General features: G+C 40.2%; 1 protein-coding gene across 3 annotated transcripts in view; it reads right to left on the reverse strand.

Moving 5' to 3' along the window:
- EBF2 (early B cell factor 2) overlaps positions 1 to 14,807 on the reverse strand; it is a 192,930-nt gene that overhangs the window by 137,931 nt on the left and 40,192 nt on the right. The window lies entirely within an intron of this gene.

Here is a 14,807-nt window from a genome sequence, read left to right on the forward strand (position 1 = left end):
CTCATATTCATTAAATAACAATCTAAGTTATATATGATACAAATAATATGATATGTATATGTACATGGTATATACAGGCATACCTTGTTTTATTGCACTTCACTTTATTGAGCTTCACAGATGTTGTGTTTTCTACAAATTGAAGGCAAGACCCTCCACCGGCAAAAAAAATTACAACTGAATTTATAGCGATATTTTATTGCAGTGGTCTGAAACCAAACCCTCAATATCCCTGAGGTATACCTGTATGTATATGTGTTTTTATATTAAAACATTGATTACAACCTTAACTGCATATTCAAACACTATTATTTTCCTCATTTTATAGATGAAGAACCTGAGGGACAGAGAGGTTCAGCAGCTTGACTAAGGTCATACAGCTAGCAAGGAGTAGAGCTGAGAGTTGATCCCTAGTGGTCTCCAAAGTACTCTTTTTTTGTTAATCCTCACCAGAGGATATTTTTCCACTGATTTTTAGGGAGAGTGGAAGAGAGAGGGAAAGACAGAGAGAAACATTGATGTGAGAGAAACACATCGATTGGTTACCTCCTGCACAAGCCCCGACCAGGGCCCGGGCTGGGGAGGAACATGCAACCAAGGTATGTGCCCTTGACAAGAACTGAACCCAGCACCCTTTGGTCCACAGGCCAATGCTCTACCCACTGAGCCAAACCGGCTAGGGCTAGAGTCCTTCTCTTCATCACTCTACTGCAGCTGGTTCTCTAGGTCATTCAATATTTCAAACACCAACAATCATGCCACCTTGTATTTGCTCTGTACTTGAGAGTGTTCTAAGAATTTTTATGCATAGTATGCCGCCTGCGTCATTTAACCATTGTGTATTAGGAGTACTGCCTCAGTTCTTGAGCTGAGCAAACTGAGGCACACAAAGGCTAATTTCTGTCCAGAGTAATACAGACAAACCAAAACCCAGGTCTTCTGACCTCTAAGTTCAGTGCTTTTATATAATACTATGCTTCGCTAAGCCAAACTTCACAAGAAACTATACCCATTAAATGACCCTCCAGAAAGCTTCTACTCGGTTCCCTAGAAGGCCCTCCTCTGGGTTCCAAACGTTAATTTGGGCTCCAGGTGGTAACTGGGCATCTACAGACACATCATCAACCACTCAAGTGTAAGTTACAGTAATACACAAACAAATCATTTTTTAAAAATCTCTTGAGGACCTTTGCCAGTTTGCTAGGTTTTTCTTTTCATTTTGTAGGAAATCTTATAATTCATTGAATTCTTTCATAACACAGGTACATTCCCAGGACAGCTTTGTGGTGTCCAAGGATTTTGCAAGAAATCTACTACCAGCTCAGGATTGCCTGGCACTTCCTGTCTGTAGATTCATTTGGCCGGCCATTGGATAAAAGGTTGGGGAGTGTGCACAGGTGGGAAAATAGGGAGTTGAGGCACACACTCCCACCCTGGGACCCTGACCACAGCCAGCTCTAAGGGTCCTGGACATCAAACCAGAGACAAGCAGACAAGCTTTGATCTTGCAAAGGCTCTATTATTCCCTATGCATCAGCCATTAATGACCCGTCACTAATGGTGAGCCCACCACACATGTGCAGAAATAGTCTACATGATCACACATGCACATATTTTAATAAATTTTACAAGTCCATGTACACACATATGAATGTTGACATGTACTAAGGAACATTTTTCAATTTCCCCAAAATTATCTCTGGGGAGTCACCATTGGAATAGAGACATACTACGCACTGGGAAAAAGAAACAAAGGAATGGGAAGGCATGATCTCAGCTTTTAATCAATCAATCAGATTATTTTTACTGAATAACTTCTATGCACCTGGCACTAAGCTAAGTTATAGAAATAGAAAAGTAATGTAATATCCTGAAAAGGAATATACAATCTAGTTGAAGAGAGAGTTATAATACTACGTTTTACATTTTGCATGATATTTTATGTTTTATAAAATGCTTTCTCAAATACCATCCCCCATACTTTACAAGATACCTACTGCTATGCTCATGTTGTACATGAGGAAACTGAGGCTCAAAACTACTGATTTTCCCCAAATTATATAACTAAAGAGTGAAAGAGCAAAAATATCAACTCACCAAATCCATAGCACTTTCCAAGAAACCATGTTTGTTCTGCAAAGTAACACTAATGCATCAAAGCTAAACTAGCAGCATCAAATGACCCAATTACATTAAATTAATTGTGAGACCCAACTATGAGGGATAGTTGCAGTACAGAGGCACCAACACTGGATTTAGAGTCAGACAACCTAGGCTCTGTCACCTGCTGGCAAAAGATATGACCTCACACAAACCCCTTGGCCTCTTCGAGCTTCAGTTTTCTATAAAGTGGAGATCATGGCAGTGACCCAGAGGGTTGTTATCAGGCATAAAGCAAATACTGTATGTGAAGACGCTTTAAAGACAGAAAAGGAACAACTGAATGGGACTCCCGGTACAGGGGCAGCACAGTAGGGAGGGCTCCCCTCTGCTGGAGATGTTGACACCCCCCACAGGGGGCTAATGTAGAGCAGGTTTCACTGTCTCTCATGTGACATCCAGGGCAAAGTGTTGGCTTGCAGCACATTCAAACCTGGGTTTCGAAGACCTATGCTGTAGCACATTGTAAAAGAGCAAGACCTCATCTGATCCACTCTAGAAGATGAAAAAATATGCGATTTACAAAGCACATTATTTGGCATGTGAGACTCTGATTCTAAACTAATATCCACCTATCCAGGAGGTTTCAAAAAGTACTGACATTATACTGTTCAGCCTCATATGCCTGAGGCACTTGGGGATACAAATGATCTGGGTATATGGCAATCCAGAGGTCTGCAGAGAACTCTCCCTACATTTACCAGTAGTCTCTCTCCAGCATTCCTGTAATAGAAAGACACTGCATTCCATGTCAATAAAGGGGAACAGGGTGAGAGAGGCCCCTTCTAAAGTTCAGTTGACTGGGCTTTCTGGATAACAGGGCGGGTGAGTTGCCCTGTTCCTGTCCTTACCAGTAAGTAAATGACAGAGCCACAACACCAGCCGCAGACACACCGGGAATCCTGCCACTGAGGGTTAATGGTTTTCCTCTCCGCCAGTTCACTTGGCCTGGGGGTCAACTCTAGAGCCTAAACTGCTTTAGGATTAGCATGGGAATTTAGTCCCTGATGGCTCCCTTCTGTCATCCGCTCTTCCCAGCCCCGGAGGAGGCAGATACAAAAGGAAGCTCGAGGTCAGGAAGCAAGAGCTACATTTATCTGCGTACAGTAGGTGTACAATAACATCATACTGAAACCACAGATATCTACAGCCAATCATGTGGCATAAATAAGTGGCCTATATGCGTGCAGGCATATGACACGGTGCTCTGGGTGTACACACACACACACACACACACACACACACACACACATCCGCATAATCAATAGACCCATCTCTACAACAACATCTTTCCTCTGAGTTTAAAATACCCTGCTTACATATGCATTGTGATATTATATTATAATATAAAGGTTTACAAGTAGAAACTTTATAAAATCATATATAATAGTTTTAACAGAATGCTTAAAAGGCACAATGTAGAGAGTAATCCAAGAACCCTCTACAATGCCAATCTGCAATGAAAAATAACCAGATTTGGTTAGTTTGGGGCCAAGAACTCAGGTCCAGGGTCTTGAAGACGGTGCTATAAAAAAAAATGGCCTGCCCTTCTTATCCCCACAAACTCTGCCATCTCCATAATTGAATTCAAATCCTCAGCATTTTTAGGCCAAGAAAAGGGAAAGGACCTGTCCCTTCCACAACAACAGACTAGGCTGGAAATATTAAATTGACTCAACCCATGTTTTATTAGACACAGCTTAACAACTCTGAGTTTACAAAACTCAGCCAAACAGCATCAGGCTTCAGCATAAACTTTTGCTAACTAGCCCACATAGTTCCCATATGCTCGGAGATGTTGTTTGAGCCAACTCAGTACCTTATAATTATAAACACACGTCTTTCAGCTCTTCTGTGTATTCTTCCCAGGCAGAACGGAAATATGTCACTTAAATTAGCACTTGGAGTACAGAGTGGGTGCCAAATTTGGGTTAGCACAAACAGGGTAAATAAAGCAGCACCAAATTAAAATGGTAAAATAAACTTCTCTATGCTCCAGTGGAAACTGCTAAGTCCTAGCTGAATGGCAGCTAATGGGTCTGGGAAAAGGACACCCCTCAAACTGTAGCTCTTGGCTTTTGAATTAGGTTTTCTCATCCAAGGATCTCAAAGCAATTTTTTGCAAAACTTGAATAGTGTGAAAAGAAAAAGAAGTAAATGTGATTTCTTTTGCAAACTGTTTTGCCATAATTTTTCTTCATTATTCCCTTTCTGTAATACTGGGAATGTTGATATTTTTATCCTTATGTAACTCATGAGAGAAGGAAAAGATCGCAGAGGAATAAATGAAGGCAGATAAATGTGACATAACTTGGCAAAAGCCACGCAGCTAGAAAATGATGCAGAAATCCAATCACAAAAAATCCTCCAACAAGAAGCCTTTGCACCTCCTCTGTGTAATCATAGCTCCCACTTATTGAGTGCCTACTGTGTGCTGCGGGCTGACCTGGGAGACTTTTATACCTTCTCTCACTACCTTCCCACCACACCCCTGTGAAATAAGAAGTATTTTCTCCCTGTTGCTCAGGCATCCTGAATATACTCTGGGACCAAACAAAGGTGGGGAGGGAGTAATGGGGCAGGAACTGGAGGACAGCACAAACAAAAGGGCAGACTCAGAGTGGCATCACGTATGTGACAAACACTGACTATGAGTAGGAGAATAACTAAACAAATGTGAGACAGGCATACCTCATTTTATTGTGCTTTGCTTTATTGCAATTTGTAAATATTGCTTTTTTTTACAAGTTGAAGGTAAGACCCTCCATCAGCAAAAAGATTAAGACTTGGTGAAGGCTCAGATGATGATTAGCATTTTTTAGTAGCAAAGTACTCTTAATTCGGGTATATACATTGTTTTTCAGACATAATACTATGGCACATTTAATAGACTACAGTATAGTATAAATATGAGTTTTATAGACAGTGGGAAACCAAAAATTTACATGACTTTCTTTATTGCAATATTTGCTTTAATGCCCTGGTCTGAAACCAAACCCGCAATATTTTTGAGGTATGCCTGTATGTTCATCCAATGGAATACTACTTGACAATAAAAAAGGAATAACTACTGATAGTTTGGACAAATCTTAAAAACTATCAGTGAAAGACTCCTTCCAGACAGTAGTACACTTTATTTAGCTCCATTTATGAAGTTCTAGGACAGGCAAAACAAATCGAGAGTGGTAAGTTATCAGAACAGCGGCTGTCTTTCAAGGGCTGACTGGGATTGATTGAGAGGGCCATGAAGGAACCTTCTGACTGAAAGGTTCTCTATCCTGATAGGGGTTTGGGTTACCCTGGTGTATTCATCTGTCAAAACTTACCCAATGGTACACATAAAGTTTGTGCAGTTTATTGCATGTAAACTGTACCTTAAAAGACAAATGGGCACTGTAAATAGTGAATTCTAGTTAATGATACGCATACTGAAGTACTTAGGAGGAGGTATACTGATGACTGGGACCTAAAACTTACTTCAAGACCATAAAAAAAAAATACAGATTCCTGGATAAATGGAGAGATAAATAGATGTGTGATAAAGCAAGTTTTGCAAAATGTTAATGATGGAACTGCCCCCACACCCCACTATGTAAAATTCTTTCTACATTGTATGTATATTTGGATGTTTTCATATAAAATGTTGGAAAATGGCAAGAGGACAAGGAGAGAAAACAGAAAGTGAAAGAAAATGATGGGAAAAGAGAAGGACAGGGAAAGAATACCATGAGGAGAAGTCAGGAAAGAAAACGTGTGCGGAGTCAGGGGGGAGGATGCCAGAAAATATGGACTGAAATCATGGGAGGAAAATATAAAGAAAGGACAGGGTAAATAAATAGAAAACGAAAGCGATATATGTAATAAATAAGGAGGAAAATAAGGACAGGAGAGGAGAAGCAATAGGATAAGAAAGGAGAGGGACCGTATGTAGGCTGATGGGAGATGCAGCCCAGGGCTTCTCCAAACCACCAGCTCAGGGGAGCTGAGCCATGACTTGTACAGCCAGTTCCTGGCTGTCAGGCCACCTCCATTTGGTGGTACACTTGGTCAGAATCTAGATGAAGAGGTGAAGAGGATTTGAGCGTCTTTTGTATTATTGCCACAAGCCTATCAAGCTCCCAAACTAGAGGCAACATGGTATCCTGAAATGGTTCCTAAACTTTACTGTTTAGCAACAGAATTTATTTAAATAAAAATTTCACATTTATAAATTACAAGAATTAATAGGTCAAGGGAATGATGCTCTGCTCAATATGTAGGGCAGGGGGGCCAGGACCTGGGTGAAAAGCTGACTGGCCACCTCTCACCCCACTCCAGTGATAATTCCATAGTCTGCAGATCACTAAGGCTTTAAACACACTAAGTAGAAAATCTACTGCACTGAAAAACAAAAGGTGAGGCCATGATTCTGTCACTAACTAACGACTTCAAGCAAGTCATTGAACCACCCAGCACCTTAGTTTTATTATCTCCATCTGCACTGTCAACCGCTCTGGGACAAGAGGCTCAATTAAGACATTACTATATAATTTTTTTAACTGTTAATTTTTTTAGAGAGAGAGGAAGGGAGAGGGAGAGAGAGAGAAAGAAACATCGATGTGAGTGAGAAACATCACATCAATCAGCTGCCTCCTGCAGGCCTGCTACTGGGGATCGAGCCCACACCCCGGGCATGTGTTCTGACTAGGAATCAAACCAGTGACCTCTTAATGCATGGTCAACACTCAACCACTGAACAACACCGGCCAGGCAACTGTATAAATTTTAAAGCACTTTGCAAATGTGCAACTACTAGGGCTGCTCTTTCCTATAAATTTGTCGCATACACCCATTGACAATATGTGAACACACTTCTGCTTTAAAATGGCCTCCAGCTAACAGCTCCCTATGCTGTCTCTGCTACCTTTTCTACTACCAGCTCCAGAGAAGCAGGAAAAGGAGGAGGAGGAGGAGGAGGAGGAGGAGGAGGAGGAGGAGGAGGAGGAGGAAGAGGAGGAGGAGGAGGAGGAGGAGGAGGAGGAGGAGAAGGAGGAAGGGGAGGAGGAGGAGGAGGAGGAGGAGGAGGAGGAAGAGGAAGAGGAGGAGGAGGAGGAGGAGGAGAAGGAAGAAGAAGAGGATAAGGAAGAGGAAGAGTAGAAGGAGGGGTAGGAGGAGGAGGAGGGGGAGAGAGCTCACAGCAGCTTGGAAAATTACTTCTAAAATGTATCTCTGCCACCACCCATGTCTGGGTCTGTAAGAGCCACCAGTTACCTTAGTCTCAAAACCAACTTTCAGTCCATTCTCTACACAGGATCCAAGGAGAAAGTTGAAGCCCCTGTGTGGACCACAAACTTGAGGTACTCTCCTTGGAAATAGAAACAAAGGACTAAGAACTGCAATGGGGGAAAAACATAAAAAATGCAATAGAAGAATATTTTTCTGAGATGAAGAAATATATGCAGATTTTAAAAGCATATTATGTTCCAGGAATAATCAATGAAAATCAAGGTATTATCAGACTTTTCCATTTCAACATTAAATGCTAGAATACACAAGGCAATATCTAAGTAGTTTTAAGTGGAAAAGGGTATGACCCAAGAGTTTTATAACAAATATTTTATAAGTGAAGAACTCAGAAAGACTCTTAGATATGCAAAGTGTCAGAAAATATAGCATCCTTTCTGACAAGATTATTGAAATGTAATCCAACTCCTGAAAAACAAAGCAAAATTAAAAGTTAAAAAGTACAGCCCTAGCCAGTTTGGCTCAGTGGATAGAGCATCAGCCTGTGGACTGAAGGGTCCCAGGTTCGATTCCAGTCAGGTCAAAGGCTCATGCCCAAGTTGTGGGCTCGATCCCCAATATGGGGCGTGCAGGAGGCAGCCAATCAATGATTCTCTCTCATCATTGATGTTTCTCTCTCTCCCTCTCCCTTCCTCTCTAAAATCAATAAAAATATATTGAAAATTACAGATGTTATGATATAAAGGAGCTAGTAGGGAAACTAAATATAATTAAAATAGAGGCAAGCCAAATATGGCTACAAAACTTAAATATGCATGCTAAAAGTAGTTATTCAAAGGGAAAATATATACTTAAAATGTTATATAATTGCATTAATTTCATTATAAAAGCCAAATTTATCATTTAAAAATGTTTACGAAATGGTCTAAGGAGAAAAGTGATGAGGTAAAGGCAAATTTGTGCTAAATTATTTGTATTAAATAGAGAGAAAGATGCATTTCTCTCATGGCTGTCAATAATAAGAGTATAGGCTGAGAAATATTTTTTAAAACTCATCAAATAACAAAATTATTGGTTAAAATAGATACATTAAAAATATTTGAGATTAAAAACAAATAAAACAAGGTCAATATACAAAAAGAGAAGATAAAGGGAACAGCAAGGAAATAAAAATGGAACAATATGACAGTTGTAGAACCAAAAGTAACAGCTATAACAATAAATTTAAATAAATTAAACTTTCTATTAAAAGGGGAGTTGAATGAGATAGTCATGCTGAATTAAAAATATATCCAATTCTATGCTGTTTAAAGGAACACTCATATGTTTGATAATGCCATTAATTTATTAAAAATCATAACTCACACACTGAAAATGGAATAATTTTATGGTATGTCAACTCTACCTCAATAAATTATTTTAAATAAAAAAAGAGCACTCAAATCAAAGATTAGAAATAAAAGGATGTTCAAGTGATTATGAGGCAAAAGTATTTAAAAAGTAAGCAAAATCACAAAACTAATAGTAGGCAAAGTAAAGTTGGCCAAAAGCACTAAACTGAATAAAAACAATGAGTTTATAATAATAAAAAGAACGAACATTTATATTGATAATAATACATATCAATCATGAATGTAAACACTACATTAGAATATATAAATTTTAAGTGTTTGAATTCCAAGGATAAATTCACAGAAAGATAATTAAAGACAGAGATTTAACATAACCCACTTGTTCTTTGGCAGATAAAATAGACTAAAAAATAAGCAAGATTGGAGAAGATGTGAATAACATTAATAAAACTGTTTTTCTAAGGGTTCCAAAAAGTAGAAATGGTCCAAACCATATTTTCTAACCAAACTAAAATAATTCCAGGTAATCTTTTAATTTGAACAAAAATACTTTAATCACTTTGAAATCAAAACTGCAATTTGAGTACTTATAAATAAATGACAATTAGAAAGAAAAAAACATTTTAAAACTCAGGGCCAAAACTGTACACAGAGGAAAATGCATGGCCTCAAATGCTTTCTTTGATTTAAAAAAAAATAGACAGAAAGAAAAACTAAAAAATAAACTAAAAATGCAATCAAGGAAACTTGAAAGTAAAATAAAATAAACCCACACAAAGGAGGAAGATGGAATTAACAGAGATGAAAGCAGACCATAATTAAGTAGAATTGACAATTTTAAATAAATAATTTAAGTGTAAATTAGAAAAAAATCCTGCCAAGGACAATAAGAGAAAGAGAAGGGAAGAAAGTTAGAGAGAGAAAAGACATGAATGCGCCCAACTCACTAGGAATGAGAGACACTGGGAATGTAACCACAGCTAAAGGAGAGATTTTAAACATTGTGGAGCACTCTGATAACTATGTGCCAATAACTGAAAATGTTGACTAAATCCACTGCTCTTAGGAAAATACTGAATTTCAGAATAAAACTTCTTTGAGAAGAACTGGAAAGTGTAAACTGATCAATAATTGTTTTAAAATTTAAAATGTTTTCCAAAATCAGCCTTTCAGCAAAGATTTCATGTGCCCAGGGGTAAGGAACACACTACGGACAGTGGAGAGGGTCACCATGAAACCCTGGAGGCAGCACAGCTGCAGTGGACTTTCAGGTGATGATGTGCAACCCGCTCCATCCTGCCAATCTCTGCTAAAATACCTTCTATGTATTCTTTACATCCATCTGTGTAAACCTGCTACGGCCGGTAGGTCCCAGAGCTAATTCTCTGATTATCACCATTGTTTATGCAATTGAAAATAATTATTTTTTTAATCTAACAGACCATTTCTAACCATGTCCATGTGAGATGGAGTATAATAGAAAGAATATTCAAACTGGATCTCAGAAGCCTGAGTTCTAGTCCTGTTCTACCACTAACTACAGTTTTTATAACGTCTTGGAGAAAGAACTTTCTCTCTCTTGCCCTCAGCTGGTAACATATGATTCAATTTGAATATGCTGTGGTTTCATAGAGCTAGTTTTCAAACAAACCAGAGAGAAAGAACAGTAATGTTGGTTCCAAAAGTAATTCCCTTTGCATATATGTATATACTATATCTTCCCCACCCCACCCATCACCAATCACTGGAAAGACTGGAGAGAACGTAGAAACTTCCATTTGGTTCTCTACTCTGCAAAATAGGGCAAGACATAATCCTACTTGCAAAGGAAAGAGAATTACTTGCAAAGGAAAGAGATTAAGTGGGAAAGGAGAATTCATGACCAAATAGGAAGTGCAGGCAATAAGTGTGAAAGCAGATAGAGAGGATGTCAGCACAAAAGGAAGTGAGTAAGGCTGGCTTCACAGCAGAAGCAAAACTTGAACTTCCTCGCGATATTTCAAGCAATACACAAAGAAGGAATGCCCAGTCTCGAAGGAGTCACGGGCAACATGAGGAAAGATTTAAAACGTGCATTTTAAGTGGTTATGTTAGAGCAAAATTGCCATAACTTGAATACTCTCAGCATGAGAATTCTGAAAGACCACCCCACGTAAACTCCTCTTAGTAATGTTCTGCTTTCTTCCCATTTATTTGTAGTACTTTCTGGGTTGTGTTTCAGAGTGTCATTTAATGTCATTTTATGACTCCCTGGTTGTAAGTGTCTGAGTATTACCAGGGTTTAGAGATTTACAGCCTATTTTAAACTCAGATAATGATGTTTAATTTGTTATTGGCTGTGTAAAGGTTAACAAAGAAATAACTCAAATTATCATCTCAGGGATAACACATTACAAGAGGGCAATTAAGCGCAGTACCTGGCATTACACAAAAGATTGATATCTCATTACAAGAGAGCAGATGAGTTCTGATTTCACAATACAGGAAATACACAAGTCAGCACCATCTCTTTGAATAACACATAGCGGGCCCACTTATCAGCACCACTGAGTAACCAGTATGGCAAGAAACACTTTTCAAGAAAACGAAAGATTGACATGCAGCCAACTTCTGGTAGAAGAGCTGGAGAAGAAAGAAAAGAGACTCCGTCTCCTAAAGAAAATGAGGTTGATGTTACTCAAGTAAAAGATTAGGTTCCCTCAGGGTCCTAAACAAATGATACTAACGGGCAAACAAAAACAGACATGGGTCCAATAGGCCCTTGAGAAGAGGAAGCAAAATAAATAAAAGCATCAAAGCCAAATTGTTATTAAATGGTCTCTGAAATGGAAAATGAAAAACAATCTATTGCAACAATCATTTTCATTTCTTTTCTTCTCCCCAAAACATCTTCCCAATAGTTTGGTCTGCAGTCCGTGGGTTTGGGTGCCAATAAAAATTTAAAACATCAGATAAAGCCCTGGCCAGTGGCTCGTTGGTTGGAGAGTCATCCTGTACACCAAAAAGTTGGGGTTTGACCCCCAGTCAAGTAGTTACAGGAAGCAACCATTGATGTTTCTCTCCCTCCCTCTCTCTCTGTTTCTCTTTCTCTCTTCCTCTCTCTAATCTTCCATATCCTAATTTGAAGATTCAAAGGATAAAATACATAAACAAATAAATAATTTTTAAAACATCAGATAAAGATATATAGGGTGGGGGAAAGTAGGCTTACAGTTGTTTGTATGAAAAATAATACATTAATAAATAATAATACAAGAATAAACTCTGTTTCGCATACTCACAACTGTAAACCTACTTTTGCCCCGCCCTGTATTTGTATTTCTCAGCCCTCTCTTTCCCGAGTCAGCTAGCAAATGTAGCGCATCTCAGAGGAAGTCTCACCTGACTAATGCCCTAGTTATGTTCCTCAAAGAGGACTTTCAATTTTTTTCTATAGTCATTTTCCATCCCTTTCCTTTTCTTCCTTCTTCAATCTTACTCTCTGTACATCTGGGTTTTTAATTTCACCTTTCATTTACCTACATATCTTCTGCTTTCTTTCATGTTCTTCTCACTCCAGATCTCATCTTTCCTGTTTTTCCTTTGCCTCTCATTTCTGAAATTCCCCCATGTGCTCACATTTTCTCTCCCATGAGTTCCTCCTCTCTGTTCTCTTTATTGGAAAATTTCAGTCTTCCCATCCAGTTCATCTTTGTCTCCTTTTTCTACCATCCCGTTCTTCAGCAATTCTCAATTTCCTCACCTTTTTCTTCACTTCCCACCTCCCACCAAATTTCTCCAGTCCCAGCTCTGTGACTCAAACCCTTGTCAACACATCAAAGCAGAGTCCACGAAACAGACCCTGCCCCCCAGTTCACTTCACCCCAGCACCAGCAATTCAAAAATAATGGATCTGTGCACTGTGGACAAACCCATCTGGCTTCCCGAGCGGACAGAAATTCATAAACAGACCGGGAAAATTGCAGAAATCACCATACTGTTCTCCGGGTCTGGTTTTGGTCCTGGAACCTCCTAAGTTACAGTCAAGTGCAAGCCTGGCATTTTGAGCCCTTGGTCCCAAATTGTGCTGCCACTGGAGTTTGAGACAGGCCCAGCCTTCTGTTGGCATTATGTTGTCAAGAGAAAGAAACAAGGAGGGTCTTGTATGGTTTGCCATCGGGAGTCACATTTTTGGCTTGCCCCATTGACAATGCAATGCAAATGCTAGCTACGCCACGATTGCCGACATCATCAGGCAGCATTTATGAAGCACAAACATATTCTGCATCTGGTGCCAAGCCTTGAGGAAGGTGGAGAGACCTGGCCCTGTGGTCTCAGTGCTCACCCGTGCAGAGGCCGTATCGCATGAGAAAAATCAGACAGTCACATTCCGTAACTAGCCTCTGTTGACACATAAATAAATGCACTATTCATTTGTCCCTTTAATCAATTGGCTGTACCTTGGTTCCGTAACCCCTAATAAATGGAATTGTTAGTATTTCATAAGGATGTGTACATTCTAGCAGTCTTGAATGTCACACCAGGGAGTCAAGCCCAGACAACACTGTCATATGGAAACACCTGGGATCAAGGGAGAACGCATTAGTTAAGCAAACTAACCTTGAGCCTTTGGAACTGAAATATCAACAAAAGGATAAAATAAATGTGCAAATTGTTCTTCCCTGTGGACATTAGCCAGGCGTTTGTTCTTTAGCCAACAACAATCAACAGGTGCAACGCCACCGTAAAAGTGCCAGTTGAGGAGCTAATCCAATAAATAAAGAAAAATCCTTGTATTACGGAGAGGCCGCCTGTGGTCACGCTGTGGAAAGTGAGCAGTGAATTTGAATAAGAGCAGGGAGGTTGAAGTAAAAGTCAGACCTACCTCAGGCAGGGCCCTGTCTGCTAACATAAATTTCAGATTTAACGCTTTCTTTAGCATATGAGTTCCAGCATGCAAAGCAACCATATGGCGTTGGGGGTACCAAAAAAGTTGCAATAAAAGTAACTCGGTGAGCACCAAGTGCATACGAAGTGCTGGGAACCACGCCTGGCAGTGGCTTATTGGGCCCTTATAGAGCCGAATCCTGCCAAGCCATTCATCCAAGACTGGAAGGAAATAGGGGTCAGCATCTTCTGAAATTGGCTCCCACTTTTCAAAAAACTTACCTATACTGAGAGAAAAAGGAGGAGGAAGGAAGAGAGGGAAGAAGCAGAAGAGGTTGATGGAAAGAGGTCTAACCAGGTATCTTGAAGGATATTCACCTAATATTAGTAGTGGCTCGTCCAGAGAGTGGGCTGTTTTATCTGACAGCATCTGTCCTTTCTGATCTTCCTCCAAACAGCCTGCATATCCTGCGGCTGCTGTTCACATGGGGGCGCCCTCCATGGGAAAGTGGACAGAGTGACTGAAAGCAACTGACCTTACTGAGATGACTATGAGAAATAAGAGAGCGTCCCTTTCTGAAGCCTAACAGCCATTAGAACCTGGGTACCCCTGTTTAGCATGGAGCGAAGGGTTCCGAACATGGAAAACAGGAATTCGGGACCCTTTGCCTGAAAGCTGCATTCAGGATCCTAGCCAGCGCCATGAACCCACTTCTGAACCCGTGGCCTCCTTGCCTGGGGTCACACGAAGACTTCTGCTGGGACGGGGGCTGTACCACCGTGTAGAAGGGTGGGCTAGATGGGAGATGGATATTATTTTGTTGTTTGGTTCTAGATAAGGGTGTTAGGAAAAAATTATTGATGAACTACTTTGTCATCGTTAAGAGTATTGCTGACACGCTCTCAGCAGGCCCACTGCGAGGCAGACAGCACCAGTCTACCCAACGCCTTTTGTAGCTGAGACATGTGCTGTGCATTAGGCGAGGTGTGTAAATTATGACAGCCAAGTTCTCCGGCGAAGGCCAGGTCTGAGCACTCCTCTGCCTCCGTCTCCCTCTGCGTTCTGTTTCCCCACGGCACTGGCCTCAAAGCAAGTGGCACTCCTCAGAGAGAGCATTAACAGGCAGAGGCTCTGGCTTGGAGTAAATATTGCAGCACTGAAATGCAAAGGGAATTATACTTCTTCCCTTGCAGACTTTGGAGTGC

Source organism: Myotis lucifugus, unplaced genomic scaffold, assembly GCF_000147115.1.
Source record: "Myotis lucifugus unplaced genomic scaffold, Myoluc2.0 scaffold_148, whole genome shotgun sequence".
Taxonomy (NCBI): Eukaryota; Metazoa; Chordata; class Mammalia; order Chiroptera; family Vespertilionidae; genus Myotis; species Myotis lucifugus.